Source organism: Haliotis rufescens, unplaced genomic scaffold (assembly GCF_023055435.1).
Source record: "Haliotis rufescens isolate VD_foot unplaced genomic scaffold, xgHalRufe1.0.p SCAF_1, whole genome shotgun sequence".
In the NCBI taxonomy this organism is placed as follows: domain Eukaryota; kingdom Metazoa; phylum Mollusca; class Gastropoda; order Lepetellida; family Haliotidae; genus Haliotis; species Haliotis rufescens.
In genome coordinates, this window is record NW_025963779.1 from 74938217 (window position 1) to 74958225 (window position 20009).

At 38.4% G+C, this 20009-nt stretch overlaps 1 protein-coding gene across 2 annotated transcripts in view; it reads left to right on the forward strand.

The window, feature by feature from the left end:
• Nucleotides 1-1643: 1643 nt before the first annotated feature.
• LOC124146807 (neuronal acetylcholine receptor subunit alpha-10-like) overlaps nt 1644-20009 on the forward strand; it is a 77280-nt gene continuing 58914 nt past the window's right edge. Inside the window, exons 1-3 of one of the 2 annotated variants that reach the window (XM_046517268.2) lie at nt 1644-1830; nt 2970-3142; nt 5811-5959. The gene's annotated coding sequence lies outside the window, so the exon portion shown is untranslated. The remainder of the gene's footprint in view (nt 1831-2969; nt 3143-5810; nt 5960-20009) is intronic. The other variant, XM_046517267.2, reaches the window with a different exon arrangement.

The window sequence follows — 20009 nt, forward strand, 5'->3', positions numbered from 1 at the left end:
TATGTAAATGGTCTTTGTCACCAATAGAAATTATCTAGATGAAATCAAACGAAATCAGATGTGGAAACGAACGCTGTGCTCGGAAATCTGTACTCTTAAAGCCAAATTCGGATGTTTCACAGTGTAGCATTTTCTCCTATTGTAAGAGTTCCAGTCGTCTAATTGTTGCATACATCGGCTCACGTGTTTGAAAATATTCATAAGAATAGTATCGAGGCACGTATTATGGAATTAAACATATATACATTACAATGATTTTTGTAAATTTAACAGAAATCCTAAAAGTAATGTGTGACGCCATGACTGACGCCAAATCACGCACGACGACGACGGCAGTTATTTGCATTTCAGACTAATTCTCTTGGAAACGAACAAAAAAAAACAGCACGCAAATTGTTAGATTGTTTCTGATTACTTACTTGACACATTTATGTATATACGATCCCTCAATCAACGAAATCATCCTCTAAAAATCCCACGTATTGTTTTCAGTGAACACGTCATTTTGTCACCGTTCACCGGTAGTGATATCATACAGAAATAAACCTTGTTGTACAAATTGAGTAATTTCTTTCAGGTGAAAATGATTACTCCCCATCAGACAGGTCAATACATGTTCTTTTATCTTATCTTGTTTACATTATCATCATCGCCTTGATTTATTTATGAGTAGTAAGCAGTACATCGGATGACGTCACTCATGACCGTTGTGTTATGTATTAATGCGCCACTGCGATTACGAAATTAGACAAAATGCATCGAATCGATACTAAAAGAAGCGATTTGAGGGTGTGTAAGAAAGAGATTACTGCACTCGTGCCTGTCAGATAACATTTATCTCACAAATCATTGTTTCAAAGATTTCTAAAAAGTCTCTTTCACTCGTTAGATACTTCTTCAAACTCATTGTAAGATAAATGGTATCTGACATACACTCGTGTATTAATCTCTATATATCTAATGTTGATTTTTATCCTGACACATGATGAGTATCAAGATACATCTAATATGTTGATTTTCCTCCTAACACATACTGGATATCCAGATACATGTAATGTGTTGATTTTCATCCTGCCCAAAATCGATGTCCAGATACACGTATATCCAAAGTGCTTCACCAGAGACATTTCTGTGAGAACATGCAGTCTCCTTAGTTGGCACCATCACATGTACAGGTATAAGGCAATAAATACCATCTGAAGACGCTGGCACACTGCTCAGACTACAACGATAAACGTGATAGAGTGCTCCACAAGAGATATGCCGTACGCGTGTTATGGCAACATGTTAACCACGGCATGGGGAAGTAAAGAAACGATACAATCTCATCAGTATGACGAGGAAAGGGCCAATCAACATCCCAAAAACCATGGCACAAGGGAAATGAAAGGGGCACATGATGTAACAATCCTGGTTTTTATATGACATGAAAATGATCTTCGTAAACACTAAAACCTGATTCTGAATCAAGGGATAAGAGTCATCACATAAACTCGCCACAGCGTACAGTCCTAAATATGTACAGAGCCATCAATGTTGACTTGACGGCGCTGCTTGTCTTCCGAAAACCGACTTTATGTCAGACCGTTAATTACTTAATCATTCTTGGCAGTGGATAGGCCTTGGCAGCATGGTGCAATGCGTGATATGTTTGCTTATGCTTGATTATATGCTGCAGGTGTGCGTTACAAGGATGATTCAAAATTTTCGTTTTTAAGTATAGGCTTGAGCGCGAGGACCTGTTGTGTAATCGTTAAAATGGTTAGTTAGAGTCCGAGTTCGAACCCCGCTGGCGACACACGTTTTCCAGGATAATGTTCTTTCATGAAGGTAAGTTATTTTTTTCGGAAAATAACGTCCGGCATTGCCAAGTGGTGTTTAGTTGTTGGTTGTTTTGTTGTTTAATGCCGCAGTCAGCAATATTCCAGCAATATGACGGCGGTCTGTATATAATCGAGTCTGGGCCAGACAATCCAGTGATTGATATCATGAACATCGATCCACGCAATTGGGATGGTGTTTAGTTAACAATTCAGTTTGTAAATGCACGGTATAAACAAATGCTTTGTGTCGCCTTTAATTTATATACCCAACCGTAAGAAAATATTTCTCTGATTGTAACTTGCATACGAATTTTAAACCTGAAAATTTGATAAGCTAAATGGCAGAAACTGTTTTCAAATTTTCAAATTAATGTACGTTAAACCGAGAGAAACTGTTTCAAGGTGTATTTCATAACGCCATGCTTCGTGTTTTGTTAAACGCTATCCTCTGTTCAACCCTCACTTGTTTATTATCACTTTATTTATTCGCAAATCGTGTTGGTTTATATAGAACGGTTACATAATACACAATTACTAGTTGTTTCCCCGGCGTATATTATATACATAGACATGAAGACATGAGTAAAGCACCATGCCCCTGTAAAGAGATGGGCAGCAGAGTTTAAGTGTGATAGTATAGGGGGAACATTAAAGATGACCCCCTACCTGGAAGGTCTGTTACGTCAGAAACACCAGAAATAATCAAGACAATCCACGGCATGGAGCTGACGAATGACTGAGCTAGTTCAATAGCCAGGAGAGATAACGTTCCATTATCAATGACATTTTGGCCATAAGGCTTCTGACATCCGATCAAAAAAGGCACATTTTAGCTCTGTTTGAAGCTTAACCAGAAAGATTCTTGCAATGATTTGTGACAATGGATAAAACTTGGCATTCATCACTTTCCAGTCTGAATACAAACAACAATTAGGTGAGGTGAAATGGGGTTTCAAGATTATTTCACTTATATAGCGACGTGCATGTACGTGTGTGTATGTTGCTGCTTGTACGAGTCCGGACTAATAGCAAACTTACATGTATAGCGTGAGCCCAATGAGATACCAAGTACCATGCCGCAGTTAAACATGAATACCCCACTCAGATACAGTATACTGACTCCGAGCCAATCTGTCCTTGTTTTAGCCCCCTAATACCGAGCGCCAGACAGGGTAACAACAAGTACCATCTTTTAACCTCGTTTGGTACCTTTCGTTCTCCGGGCGGACGCTCTACCACTAGACCACAATTAAAACAGGGGGCGCATAGTGACATCACCCCTACCAAAGAAGGCAAAGACTGCTCCATCAGGGAGAAAGGTAATCGCTTCCGTGTTCTCTGGTGCCTGTGGTGTCATCATAGTGGATTTCCAAAACGCCTGAAAATAGTTGTTGGTTTTTTTATTGTTTAACGCCATACTCAACATTATTCCAGCTATTTTAAGGCGGTAATAATTAGGAACAGAGTATTTTGCACTTTTGAGGCAATTACAGGATAAAAGTAAGTCTAAGAGACGTGGGAGCCGAGAAAAGGTGCGCTCTTCCATCAGGACAATGCGTCAGAGCACGAATCAGTCATTCCCATGGCAACAATCCACGAATGGGCCTTTGATACACTCACATACTCTCGCTAAGTATTCACCTGACGAAGGGACAAGAAGTAGCCCTGAAACGTCGTTACAAATATTAAAGAAGCTATTAACCATAAAAGTGTAATTTATATTTTGTCAGTTTGTGACATTTACGCACATGGTTATGCTACAGTTGGAATCGCACAATGAAGATTTCTTACGATTATGGAAAGTTTTGGCGCTTCTGTTTTTTCCAATGAATTGCACCACACGTTACTTGCATGTCCTCACATAATCTTTTCCTTTGATCTACTCCAAACAAAGAGATAAAAACATCATGTAATAGTGCATCCTAAACGTCTTTCTCGCTTTGATATTTGGCGTTTTGACGTTCGCTGCAGATATTAATGCACATCGCTTGGCTTCATTAAAATTGATTTTCTGTTCTGTATTTCTGCTATATGTCAGTACATGCCAACATAACAGCTGATAAACATCACGTCCATATTTTAGATTAATTCTGGTAGGACCATGCGCCAATCAAGTTTTTCCCTCTTGCTTTAGTTTGATACTGCATGATTTCTCAGCAAGTCAATCAAATGGAGTCCAATATAGTCCACAATGCCGCTATACCCTTACCTTCGTTTCCGACACGCAAATATTATCAATTTGAATCTGTACAATGTTTGTTTCATATACTCGTTAATTCAAGTACCCCTTGCCATCTCCGCACGCATGTCGGAACATGTCGATAAGACCATGCAGTAGTTGAATGAAAGAAAATATTAATTGTGGATGTGTGAATTGAACCCCGGCTTGAAATAAAACACTAAAATTGTGCTTTTGCCTACTGTAAGTAGCAAAAGTGGACGCCTAGATAAATAATAACGGGCAACAGTAACTGTACTTCATAATATTATAAAGTGGGTAAATTTTTTTTTTATATATATACTACCGACAACAGTAACTGTGCTTCATAATATTATAAAGTGGCGTAAAATGACAGCATTATATTTGGTCATTCGTTTGATAATGTTTCATCATAACAAATTCATTGCCAATACCCATACCTGGTAACAGGAGACAGAGCGACACGATCTAAAGAAGGGTGGTTTAACAATTCAACTGACAATGTCAATTTCGAGTGTGGCCACCATTTCCGTTGATACAGGCGAGGCACCGTATGATTGAAAACATTTGGAAGAGGTCCGATGAAACAGACGGCCATAGCAGTACAGCAATGTTATGCTGCCAATGTTACAACATGTTTAACGTGTGGGCGGGTATTGCCCTGCTTCAACGTGACGTTACGTTCCTGTATTTGCGCAAAGGGTAGAACGATGTCGTCCCGGTAGGGTACACCAGTCAAATTGCCATAAACAATGGTGAGTTGTATTCTCTCATGAGCTGTGATGACACTCCCTGCCATTGCACTTTCACCCCAAAAACTGACGACGTGTAGTAACTCAAGTTTCAGTAAAGGGTTCTGTAGGCCCTTGCACAACCATCTGAGCTGTCCTGATATAACCTGGATTCATCTGCGAAAAGTATACTCTTCCAGTATTGTCTTCTGAACCCAGATGCTGTTTACACCAACACATGGGTGCCTGACGGTGACGTGAAAGCAAACTTAGGCGTATGGCTGCATGTCGGGGTCGGATCTTAATCTCCCTCAACCGGTTGTGTACAGTTCTGTCATCAGTTGCCACCAATTGGTCCCGACCTAGGAATTGTCCGAGCTGTGGCAGTTTGGTAGCGATTCCGTCGATGAACCAACCGAATATGACTGTCTTGTTGACGTGACATCACACGTGGACAACCGGCCCGTGGCAAGTCATAAGTGTTGCAGACAACGTCTCCAAAGAGATAATATTGTGCTTCGCTGAACGTGAATATGTCTGGCAACTTCGTTTTACGCGATTCCTGCTTGCAGCATACACACGGCGCGTTATCGTTTATTTTCAGCAAGCCTTGACGACTTTTACGGTTAAATAAATATGGTTTTATGAGCACCACCAGCTAAACAGTCTTTGTGTTCACATTAAAAAAACAGTTGTATGAGTATCATGCTCCAAACAAACACGCAAACACCCAAATTAATCGCCGTGCATTAACTTGCACGTGCAAATTGTGAATCACGACCTTAAAGTAAAGGAGATGTTTTCATGAATATGTATAAAAAGATTATTTCATTTCAGAATAAACTTATTTTTATTGAACTTTTTATATAGCACAGTTACTTTTTATAGTATAGTATAGTATAGTATAGTATAGTATAGTATAGTATAGTATAGTATAGTATAGTATAGTATAGTTCGGAACGTCAGTAAGGGTTCCCGTTATAACAAGAGCAATATGACTTTGTATTTTGAACAGCATCTGTAGCGTTCACTATCCAGTATATTTGTATATTTCAGTACAACATTTGCCAGCGAACAACTGCTTGTGAAAGCCTAAATACTGGTGTCGGTAATCCCGACAGGAGAAAATGTAAGAGTAATCAAGAATAGCTGCTACTGTGCTGCTGTGGGTTAGCAGGTGTTCATGGACACCACGAAACAGATGAGTGAGTAACTTAAAGGCACATATTGTTGAGGACGCTAAATATTGTATGTGTTAGAGAAATGAGGATTTTTTTATAACTGTCTTGAAAACTTCTATCGTGAATGGTTTGTGCTATTTGCTTCATATATTCAGGAAATTGTAACAAATCCCAAGGGAGAATGGTGAGATCTGGTTGTGAAATGGGGTTTAACGTCGCGTTCAACATTATTGCGCTTACATAACGACGTGCATGCACGTGTGTGTGGCTGCTATACTAGCCCGGGCATAGGGCGGTTTTATACTGCTAGCGCACTGAGATACCATGCTACAGTTTAACATTAATATCCCACTCAGACACAGTGTACTGACTCCGAGCCGACCAGTTCTTGTTTTATCCCCTTAATACAGAGCTTTGGACGGGGTAACAACAAGTACCATTATTTAACGTCTTTTGGTATGACGCCACCATGGCATCGAACCCAGACCTTCCGCTCTCCTGTAGACGCCCTCAGGGAGAATGCGTTACATGGACATCATATATGTTAAGTAGATATAAGGAAACGGTGTAGACTTCTCCCCATGTCCTCAAACATCCTGGGTAGATCACCAACACTGAGTTTCAGTGATCTATTCATTTACTGTATTTTGCTCTTTACGCCTGTTGGAATCGTTTCAGCACAAGGCCGATTTTCTTCTGGCGTCGACGTTTTGAATTTATGAGATGTATTTCTCAGATTAATGTATTCAAATGGCACTGACAAATAGTTAATCAATTCTCACGGTCCATCGTGGGTCATGGAATAACCGTGTCAGACCCAATCTCAACTAAGTTTGTTATAACTTACATATCAATCAATTCGGTACAACATGTCATTGTAGGAGTCAGAAGGATAGGTCTGAATTTGAAATTGATTGGGTTTTTTTTCCATCATGGCCTGTATGAAGAAACATTTCGGGATTGCGCTCCACACATTAGAAATATGTTAAATGTACATCGGTTGTGTGTTGTTATGGTTTTATGACTTTTTGATTTACCAGACTACTGTTGATGCTGTCAGTTATGAAGGAACTAATTCACCATGAAGTCATGACACTGTCATGGGCAACTACTTCTTTACTGATGAAGGAGTAAACATATGATCTGAAACGTTGTGTTCCTCATAATAAAGAAGTTGATATCTGTAAATTCTCTTCCTTATGTGTATCATTTATAAATGCCTTTCAAAGACTTGATCACCTTTACTGAATGTAAGGACGTTTCATGGCTATGTGTCTTTATCAGGTTGAAACAGAGTAAGCGTTTCGAGGTAATACGTATACAGGGTTATATAATTAATTATACAAGGTAGGATTAATGTGCAAAGATAATAATATAACGAGGAAACCAACCTATTGAACGCGTACTCTGTATTCTACCGAGGAAGTGGCAAGAAGTAGCGTTATTTAAAAACAATAAAGATATTCATGGTCTTCCTACGTCTAAATGCTTATCAAATACTTAACCATTCCTCCTGTTCCAATGAATCACTAAACAAATCTTGTAGAAACTAAACTAGCTTCTCACCTGATAAGGTTATAGAATGGGATGTAGATACCATCATCTGAAAATACTTTTTTCTGTTTCCTGTGTTCTAAATTCTGATTACGTCTCCACACGCTGTGGTATTTATGTAAAGGAGATATCGAAAGTGGAACTCGACGTGTAATGAATCAAAGTGAGACATTCTCATTTGAACACAAGACATGCGTCAGTCAATGCCAATGCTTATCGTGGTCCATCAGGTAGATTTTATCAGGGAAGAAAGATGCAGGCATGGTTAAGTTTACTTGACTGCATACGTGACACATATTTGACTTAAGTGTAGGCTGCCAAGATGGTTAATTCGTGGAACTTGTCGGTAAATTCTTTCTTCCCTCTTCTGAATATGTGTAATTATGTTGACTGAAACGACATTTCAGTCTGTTCTAATGTCAAGTAAATATATCAACCCGTGAAGATCCGGGGTAGAATAGGTCTTCAGCAACCCATACTTGCCGTAAAAGGCGACTATGCTTGTCGTAAGAGGCGACTAACGGGATCTGGTGATTAGGCTTGATGACATCGATCCTAATTGCGTAGATTGATGCTCGTGATGTCAATCACTGGATTGTCTGGTCCAGACTTGATAAGTTACAGACCGCTGCCATATAGCTGGACTAGTGCTGAGTGCGGCGTTAAACAAAAAACAAACAAACAAAACAAATTAAGTAATAACACGAAACAATGACATCCGAACTGAGTGAGTAACGGGTGCTGCCGCTAGAAGGAGGTGCTTATCGTTGATTTTTAGTGATCCATTCATATGATTTTCACCACTATTTTGCCTTTAGGGCCAAATGGAATCTGTTTCGGCAGATAATCAAAAGTGATGATTATCTGGTGTTGGCGTTACATATTTCATCAGGAAGAAACATATCAGTAATCCTTTTTAATGTGTAGCTTGTGGGATAAATAAGAACCGAAAAAAGGAATACCAGTCTCCAATTTGTTACGAAATATGATTATGTATGATGACAAATGAGTGCCCATGCCATGTTTATAACATATAGTGTCGAAATATTCAGGCTGCGTGAATTTAGTCCGATTGTCAAATAGAATGGTAGGGAGAGAAATTTCAGTTTGAGGTAGAAAGCTCACTTGTCAAGGCGTGAGACCTAATTGTGTCTTCGACTCATTGACGTCATGATTAGAATGGACCAAACACACAGGTTACTAAATCCATACATGCCGTATATCTGTTTTATATATGACGTTTGATCTCCTGGGTATTTCAATATAGGACCATGATAAATAAGACAAAAATGTAGCCAATGGGTATTGCTTTGGGAGTTTGCGCTTCACACCTGGTGAACCTGGTTCGATTATCGCCATTGCTAAGACAGGGTGAAACAAAAGTATAGAAGGGTGCTGTCTTAGGAGACATACAATGCATGAACAGTGTGCGTCGGTTGGTAGAAGTGACCTCTGGTGAGTTATATTTTGGATAATACAACGTGGACATAACTTACACATATTGCCATATAGGAACATAAGGAAAATATGTCGGAAAATACTCATTTCGTAATGACAGTATCCCTCCTTGTCTTTGCACAGGACGTGCAGTGTGTGATCTTCCATCGTTTAGTGATGGACATAGGCTTACATGTTTGCCCATTGCTGATTGCTCATTTAGGCATCCCCTGCTACAATATTGCTTAAATATTGCATAAAAAAGTAACTTACTATCTCATGTAACCATACCAGCCACTAACATCTATATATTTTTATGAACGAAATGCAGGCATAAGTATGAACCAGACATTTTTGTGGGAAGATATAGTCTATTTATTTGGTTTCATCATATGAAAAGGTGAGCAACTTAACATATTAATTTCAAATCCGGCAATAAATACCACCTAAAGACGCTCACACATTACCCAATATATAACGCTAAACGTAATACAATGATCCATTAAATACACACCGTGTTATGGCAACCACATCATGATGAAAAGAAACGATACAATCTCATCTGTATGACGAGGAAAGGGCCAATCAACATCCCAAAAACCATGGCACAAGGGAAATGAAAGGGGCACATGATGTAACAATCCTGGTTTTTATATGACATGAAAATGATCTTCCTAAACACTAAAATCTGATTCTGAATCAAGGGATGAGAGTCATCACATAAACTCGCCACAGCGTACAGTCCTAAATATGTACATAGCCATCAATGTTGACTTGACGGCGCTGCTTGTCTTCCGAAAACCGACTTTATGTCAGGCCATTTATGGCTTAATCATTCTTGGCAGTGGATAGGCCTTGGAGCATGGTTCAATGAACGTTGTGTTTACATATACTAGTAGTTCGTTAAATGAGTTTATCATATGAATTCAATAATGCCTTTTTTAAATATTAATAGATGAATGTGCATGAATTTGTGCACAGTAGACCTCAAGCTAGAAGCACACAAGATACAAGTTTATAAGATCAGAATCTTCAGATAATATATTGCACACGAATTTCCAACTTGTCAAAGGATGAACTGTCCGGTAAATCTGGATATGATAACCCTTTTCGCGAACACCCGGTGTCTACACTGATGTTCATTGTCCCATTTATATAATTGGATCACGATGTTTCGTTTTTCTTCCCACACAATTTGTTTCGGCAGATAATCGAGACTGTTTTTGTCTCTAACGTTAACGTTCTTCATTCAGCCTTTCAAGTCAATATACGTTGAAATAAGACTTATTAGTTTCATTGTCGGTGCATTTACACTCGTTTCTTTTTATGTGATGCTACTTTCGTCTTATCATTATCTACTTGCTTATACTTATATTAATTCACGGTATCATTTCATTATACTAATCTTGTTGATGCCAGTAGAATCATACTTTATTTACTTACTGAACTCCCGTTAGTAAGGAAACTGGATGATCGTTTTGGGAACAAGAAGATATGCTCGTAAAGTCGTACAGGCGTAAAAGGACATGTGCAGTTGCAATTATGTTCCTGTAGGACTGACGAGTAGTTTATCAATTATGATGGTCCATCATGGGCCATTGAAATAATAGTGTGAAACCCGATCGAAATCCATACTCACTTCAATATCAATCAGACCTTAAGGAAACTTAAATAGCTTCTCATCTAATAAGGTTATATGATGAGATGTAGATATCGTCATCTCAGGCAATCACTTCATCCACTGCTATGTCAATGTGTGTCCAGTTTATGTGTTGTGATTCTGATTCAGACGCAGTAGCATGTGTTGAGAGACTGGGAAGGGGAACACGACATATCATGATTCAGAATCACAGGGAGGCGTTTTCAGTTGCACAAACGATAGGTGTCAATCAATCAATCATGATCTATATTTTGTCAGGGACAGTTATTTGTGGCTGCTTTTTAAAAGAAGTTACAGGTTAGTGAAACGTATTGGACATGTTTGTACCTTTCTATGATGCTTCAGTCTTTGGGCATGTTGATTTGTTGTTTTGTTTTCTTTTGTAAATAAATGACACCTAACCCTGATTTAAAAAGGACAAAACAAATCCATAATCATAGGTAATTCCATCCATATAATAAAAATGTGTTCATGAATATCTATAAAATAGTTATTATATCAGGTGGTCGCGAAAAGGCGACCGTATCCTGCGCAACCGATGGCACCCGCCATAAACACATGCAAAGGCAAGGCAAGCGTTTAAATGAACAAACACGTGAACATATGGGATCCAAATAGGGAATTGCATTGGACATCATTTTGGCTACTGATGACTAAAATTGGAAAATGTCTTCTACATGTCCGCCATAAAATATTTTGACGACGTCCATCCAACAGCGACTCGTTTTAGTAATCTCAACATTGTAGTGGTATTGCCTGCATATTGCACATATATTTCCAATTAAAAGAAACCTTTAAATAAACATATCCCTTCTTAAAATGCATCATTTCTATTTCATGCAGTAAAGAGATGAAATCAAACAAGTGACAACGGCCATTTAAATATAATTACTTAAACTAACTAGACAGTACATGACAACTATAGCAATACCATTGTTAGAAAGCCTTTCCCACCACTTTCTCTCAGCCGTTCAAATTACCTACAAAGTACCACTCGTGTAGAAACTTTGAACCAAAGAGTAGACGTTTGCAAGGGTTGTAGCACTTCTCGGTAGGATTATTGTCTTAACTGAGAGAGGATGTCGTGGCTACACAAGAAACCGCTTAAAGATAAGAGGTGGCAAGTCTCTTAGATCTTATTACTGCACTGAAGTAAAAGATTTAATTGCACTTCACACGACCTTATTTGACACGTGTGTCTGGCCCCATTAATGACAGGTCACCGTCGTCGGTTGATCTCTATCTTCTGGATCAGCAGTGAGATTATCCCGATGAGAAAATCGAAGACGCTCGGGACTGATCCTACGGGTCAGTTTCAGGATATTGGTCAGTGTCGTCTTCGAAGACTACCCTTGCCACAATATGTAAAAGAAATCTTTTAAAATCTTAATTTTATTAAAAACTCCCGAGCAAACGTTGAACGTTAATGTAGACACATGCAACATGCATTTACAAACTGCATACTTTTTGTAAACACGCGAGGTGGGGTGATGTGAATGGGGTTTAACGTTGCACTCAAGACTATTGTACTTTTATGGCATGTGCCATATATATGCTTGCGTGCGTGCGTGCGTGCGTGTATGTGTGCGTGTGTCTGGGTTTGTGCATGTGTTTATCCGCTTTTGTGTGTATGTGTTTGTCTGTGTGCTTGCTTGTACTGGACCGGACAACTGTCGGTTTAATAGTGCTAACTAACACCTCACCTCACCTCACCTCACCTCACCTCACCGCGCCTCGCCTCGCATCGCATCGCATCGCAACGCAACGCCTCACCTTACCTCACCTCACCTAACCTCAACTCACCTCAACTCACTTCACCTCACCTTGACTCACCTCAACTCACCTTATTATTGTTAATAAATCTTACACATGAGAAAAGAGCACCTGCATGCACAACCATTATCTGAAACAGCTACAAGAATATACTTCTGCATTACATGAAAAGCACTGTATCATGGTCAGAATGATTATGGTCACCTAACCAGGGATGTAAAACCCGTGAAAGACAGAGTCATGTTAACGAGCAGCCTGTCTTGACCTTTATGGCGATGATATAAAGTGTCTTTGAGAATGCCAAACCTTTTATATATAGCAGACAGGTCTGATAATGTCCGTGGTGGAATTAGTTGGACACATAAACATTCGCTCTTGCAGAAGATGTTCCAGTAAAGATGACGTTGTCTACAGCGCAATGGTACCCTTGTTTTATCATGTGTTAGTGGAGATACACTATACACACAAAGCCAAACTTAGTGTCATGCATACACGGCTACAACTACATTCTTAATACAGTCAATTGTTATGGGCACCTGTAGACATGCTTCATCATCGTTTTGGGAATCTGTAGACAGGCTTGAACTATTCAAAGTGAATCGAGTATCTCGTGGCATGGGAAAGTGACTTTATATGTACTCTAACATATTGATTTTATCCTATCTTGACAGTAAGAGTGGCTTGAAATCAATGTACATACTGGATATATCCGATCTTGGTCGTAAGAGTAAATATGTAACGTCAATCCCAGACAATAACTAGTCTCGATTATCGAAACCGATTCCATTGAGCTTAGAAGAGTAGCGGTGACCAAATATGATGGGTAACTGAAGCTGCGATAATAATGTGTGAGCATGTCCTGTCTACCGGTAGCACCTGCCCCTCACTAATTTGCATAAAAAGTCACAAGATCATATTGTGACAAGCAGAGTTATCCTACAGGTAGCGCCTTCACACAAGTAGAGCATCCACACAGGTAGAGACTTCACAGGAAGTTTCTTCACACAAGTAATGTCTTCGCACAGGACGATTCTTCACACCGGTAAAGTCTTCACATTGGTAGAAACGTCATACTGGTAGAGCCTTCACACAGGTAGAGACTTCATAGGTAGAGTTTTCGCACAAGTAAAGTCGTCACACACTATCTTCACACAGGAAGGTTCTTCACACAGGTAAAGTCTTCAAGTAGGTAGAGACTTCATACGCGTGGAGCCTTCACACAGGTAGAGTCTTCACACAGGTAGAGACTTCACAGATAGAGTGTTCAGACGAGTAATGTCTTCAAACAGGTAAAGTCTTCACAAAGGTAGAGACTTCATACAGATCGTCACACACTATCTTCACACAGGAAGGTTCTTCACATAGATAAAGTCTTCAAGTAGGTAGAGACTTCATACGCGTGGAGCCTTCACACAGGTAGAGTTTTCACACAGGTAGAGACTTCACAGGTAGAGTGTTCACACGAGTAATGTCTTCAAACAGGTAAAGTCTTCACATAGGTAGAGACTTCTCAGGTAGAGATGTCACATAGGTAGAGACTTCTCAGGTAGAGATTTCACACAGGTAGAGTTTTCACGCATGTAGAGTCTTCACACAAATAGAGTCTTCACACAGGTAGAGACTTCACATGTAGAGTCTTCACATGTAGAGTCTTCACACAAGTAGAGCAAGTAGAGCATCCTCAGGTAGAGATTTCACACAGATAGAGTCTTCACGCATGTAGAGTCTTCACACAGGTAAAGTCTTCACACAGGTAGAGTCTTCACATAGGTAGAGTCTTCACAGGTAGAGTCTTTACGCATGTAGAGTCTTCACGCATGTAGAGTATTCACACAGGTAGAGACTTCATACGCGTGGAGCCTTTACACGGGTAGAGTCTTCACATAGGTAGAGTCTTCACACAGGTAGAGACTTCACAGGTAGAGTCTTCACACGAGTAATGTCTTCACATAGGTAAAGTCTTCAAAAAGGTAGAGACTCGCGCATGTAGAGTCTTCACACAAATAGAGACTTCACACAGGTAGAGACTTCAAACAAGTAGAAACTTACACATAGACACTGAATTGAAGACATATGACAGTCAAAATACTTAACGTATACATACATAACTGCTAACTTTATTAATTCTATATTGAATAGAACTTGTCTACACGCCTTCATTTTCGACTTTTATTCTGCATGACCTGACAACTAATAGCGGCAAACCCCTTTCTGCTAAAAACAGAGCCGTTTGTACGATTCCGGCTAAATCATGTGCATGTGTGCATAGTGATGATGCCAGGTGTTCGCGTAAAGGCCAGCTTATCCTGCCCCACCGGTGGCACCCGTCACATGCACAAGCAAAGGCAAGCCAATTGTTCACGTGACGAAAGTAAAAATAAGGAATGGCATCGGACATCACTGATGCGTCAACTCTGGAAATATCATCCACATTTCTGCATAAAAAGCTTTCAACCTGATCAAACAACTTTTGATCAAGAGTCGCATGGCGCTCTTTGAAATTTTCGTAAAAAGAGAATGCTCGATAGTTCCTCAAAAGTTGTGAAATATGTGAAGTTGTGAAATTGTGAAATGAAACAATGATTTTTGTTCGTCAAGTATAAAGAATATCGATATTTCAAAGCATTTAGATATTGGCCCTTACTCGTCTACTGCATGTTCTCTGTCTGCTTGTGAAAAAGTGTATTGACGTTCAGAAATAATAGTGGTTTGATTGTACTATGTAAATATCCGTCGGCTTAATCGTAGAAAACATCACGTTAAAAAACGAATAGGAACTGTTTATCAAACACTGGTCGCAGTGTTAAAGCAGACAAATGCTTCACGATGCCTCTAGCGTGCAACATCAATTATACTGATGACTCTCTACGTTTTTGTTCACATTGAAGAGAAATCATTTACAAAAACATTCTGTAACAGAACAAGAGGGTCCAGTGCTCTAAGGCAAGGGATATGTTTGCGTAGTATTGAGACACTGGGTTATACTTTCATTTTATGAATATAGAACAAAAACTGCCATCTTCCGGGCAACTGGAAGACGTATTGACCTGCGTTCGATCGCAAAGGAAGGCGGTCAACAAAAAGTGGATTCCTGCCGGGTGCCTCTTTACTGCCTTTTCATGACCATGAATTCACTTAATTAGGTAGTGCTCAAGCATGTAGCGCCGTTCAGAAATACCCAGTACAACCTCCGTTGTACGTTCTGTCAAAGTTATTTGGTGCTATTTGAGTAAGAGCTCATTTGGTCAATTTTTGCGGTAGAGGTGACTATGCTGTGAATCGGAATATTGAAATCGCTTCTCCTTTTATTGGGAACTGGGTTTTTGCGAGTCAGTGGGAAGGAGGCGACTTGGGTTATAGTTGGTGGATGACACGCGTAGATAGACCTTCGCGTACTCAGTACCAGGTAACATACGTGGGAATAATGTTCTTTATTTGAATAGATGCATTCACCTCATTGGCAAATATGTGGATACCATAGTGCAAACAACCATGTGTGTCGATGTATTGGCTCAACATTATTGCGCATTGGTTAAACTGATTCAGAAAAGACCATTCTGTAGCATTTAAAGAGAGACTCGGTACATGCAACGTCTGGATTGGGTACAAGTGCAAATATTCAATGGTCCAAAGATATATGTGAGGTTTATTTTAGCAAATAATGAAGTCATTCAAGTATTACATGTTTCTAATGGTGTATATACATGTAGGGATGGTCAACAAACAGGTAAGCCTCATATCTGTTGTGTGGAGATAAGTAAATTCCTATCTAACAATTCACATGCATACAAGCAGGGATTTGATCAGGGTTACAGCATTCAATGCCTCAGTATGATGGCTTTCAAAAGTAATTTTGGATAGGCATGGGGACAACAACTCTAACATGATGTCCGATGCAATTATCTCTTTTGACTGTCACCGTATACTCCCTTGGTTTGATCAGTTGACATGCCTTTGCATGTGTTTGTGACGGGTAGCACCGGTTGCGCAGGGTTCCTGGTACCATGATTATTTGATAATGTTTCATAAACACAAACTTATGATATGGTCGGAATCGTACAGTTGACTCGTACAGACAATTCTTATTGTAAATTGAATGGAAATATCTCTTTCGCCAATATTTGAAGCCCGCCTTACATGTGGGGTTGATGATGTTCCATGATGATGGAAATATTTAATATCATCAGCACTGTGACATTTGCATTAATTTATCGGCAGTGCGATTCCACAATTTAAGTTAATATAAAAATATGACCGTAGTCTATGTTTTTGTATGTGTATGCATGTCTCAATATCTATATTTACAGAGATTCTATTCCGTGTATTCCTGTGGTGTTGTCCCAAGGAGAAGTGTGTTCATTATATACCGAGAAACTACCCTTCTGTTTTTAAACATTCTTGCGAATGAATTACACTCACTGACAGGAACTATTTGCAATGAGATTGCAAACAAATACAAGGGCTAATAAAAGGCAAATAGTCGTTAACCTTTTTTTTTTACGAACTCATTTATCAATGTGTAACCGTTATAGAAAGGTTCTAAAAGTAGCTGTCATGAACTGCCTGATGTAAGAGTCCTCAGTATAAGATCATGGCGAATATACCACCCATGATGATACAAATAACCTTAATTTAACCATGAAAATGAAACGTTAAAATGAATGCGCGGGCTCATTAGATTTGAATAAATATGCATTCACATTAAAGGAATCCAGGTCAGAATGATGAAGCCTCTTGTTGAGGCGGCTAAACTGTGGAATTGATAGCGGGGGAATATGGACATAACTTTGAATTTCAGACTAACAAATAAAAATCAAACTCCATTTGTTATTGAACAATCTGTTTAATTCTCGCCGTGATGAAAATGACATTAGTCGTAAACACATTGAAGATGTGTTGGTGCAGGTCGCAATTGAGGATGATATTAGAAATGCATTTGGCATTTCTTCTGACATATAAAATGAACGTAGCATGTCTATATCATACAGGTTAGCAATATCATTTTACGATAAATGTTAAACATTTCTCCTTTGACACTATTGGACATAATTAATCAAAATATTATCTAATATCTCTTCTGCACAATATAGCCAAAATTCACCAAATAATATCTAATGGCTCTTGTGCCCAATATAGCCTAAATTCACCATTTTGGCATGTGTTTGCATGTGTTTGTGACGGGTTCTGCCGCCTTTTCGCATAAATCTGGTCATCGCTATTTGATAGTGGTTCATAAAGACATCCTCCGTACAATCGACTCTGCTTTTAGAAAGGATTCCCTGTGAATATGGAAAGGGTTTATGGTTTTGTGTGTAATATCATGCGTATGTACCTGACATATTGAGAATGACATAGTATTAATGCATTAACGGAAAAAAACATGAAAACAAACTTAACCTCTTTGCAAAGGAAGACATGTGAGGGTTGAACAGGATCATGACAATTGGACAAATATGGTGAAAAATATGTAAAGACTTGGACGTGGATTTTCATGACACACATGTGTCGTGATGCTCTACTTGTTACCATATACATTCTCAGTATCAACTCACGGTGACCGTCAGAGATGTTCATTCCGAGGATATTGATATGTGACATTTACAGACTTTACACACTGTGTTTGTTGTTCACTCATGGCAGGAAACGCGTCTGGCCTCGACACGGTACCACTTATTAACAAATCTAAAGACTAGCGTCCTTGTCTGGGTGGAGGCCGAACGGATTAGGTTCTGTGTTATTTCACTCTTTTTGTCAAATGGCAAATTATACAAATTCTTCTGAAATATCATTTTATTTTTTAAGCATATAATTCCTGGAAATATACGGATAGAGGAGTCATTCATGGAACAAATTAGGTCGCGCTGTCAGTGACCTGTGATGTTACGCTTCATTGACAATCGAAAACACTATCTGAATACCCAGTCAAACGTTTTAGGAGATAGGATCTATTGCCTGATAACAAAATAACCGAGATATGATAATCGTTATGGCACACGTGAGAATACATTTCCCGTGTGTGCAATAGTTAAATATACCATTACTATTCCCCTTTAAACTGAAATTATTTCCTCTCGGTACCGTAATGGGAGATAAAATTGCATCTTTGGTTAGACTATTAACATCATTGATGGGAGATATAGTAACATCATTATTCAGACTATTAATATCATTGATGAGAGATATAGTAACATCATTATGCAGACTATTAACATCATTGATGGGAGATATAGTAACATCATTATGCAGACTATTAATATCATTGATGAGAGATATAGTAACATCATTATGCAGACTATTAACATCATTGATGGGAGATATAGTAACATCATTATGCAGACTATTAACATCATTGATGGGAGATATAGTAACATCATTATGCAGACTATTAACATCATTGATGGGAGATATAGTAACATCATTATGCAGACTATTAACATCATTGATGGGAGATATAGTAACATCATTATTCAGACTATTAATATCATTGATGGGAGATATAGTAACATCATTATGCAGACTATTAACATCATTGATGGGAGATATAGTAACATCATTATGCAGACTATTGATATCATTGATGAGAGATATAGTAACATCATTATGCAGACTATTAACATCATTGATGGGAGATATAGTAACATCATTATGCAGACTATTAACATCATTGATGGGAGATATAGTAACATCATTATGCAGACTATTAACATCATTGATGGGAGATATAGTAACATCATTATGCAGACTATTAATATCATTGATGAGAGATATAGTAACATCATTATGCAGACTATTAACATCATTGATGGGAGATATAGTAACATCATTATGCAGACTATTAACATCATTGATGGGAGATATAGTAACATCATTATGCAGACTATTAACATCATTGATGGGAGATATAGTAACATCATTATGCAGACTATTAATATCATTGATGGGAGATATAGTAACATCATTATGCAGACTATTAACATCATTGATGGGAGATATAGTAACATCATTATGCAGACTATTAACATCATTGATGGGAGATATAGTAACATCATTATTCAGACTATTAACATCATTGATGGGAGATATAGTAACATCATTATGCCGACTATTAACATCATTGATGGGAGATATAGTAACATCATTATGCAGACTATTAACATCATTGATGGGAGATATAGTAACATCATTATGCAGACTATTAACATCATTGATGGGAGATATAGTAACATCATTATGCAGACTATTAATATCATTGATGAGAGATATAGTAACATCATTATGCAGACTATTAACATCATTGATGGGAGATATAGTAACATCATTATGCAGACTATTAACATCATTGATGGGAGATATAGTAACATCATTATGCAGACTATTAACATCATTGATGGGAGATATAGTAACATCATTATGCAGACTATTAACATCATTGATGGGAGATATAGTAACATCATTATGCAGACTATTAACATCATTGATGGGAGATATAGTAACATCATTATGCAGACTATTAACATCATTGATGGGAGATATAGTAACATCATTATGCAGACTATTAATATCATTGATGAGAGATATAGTAACATCATTATGCAGACTATTAACATCATTGATGGGAGATATAGTAACATCATTATGCAGACTATTAAC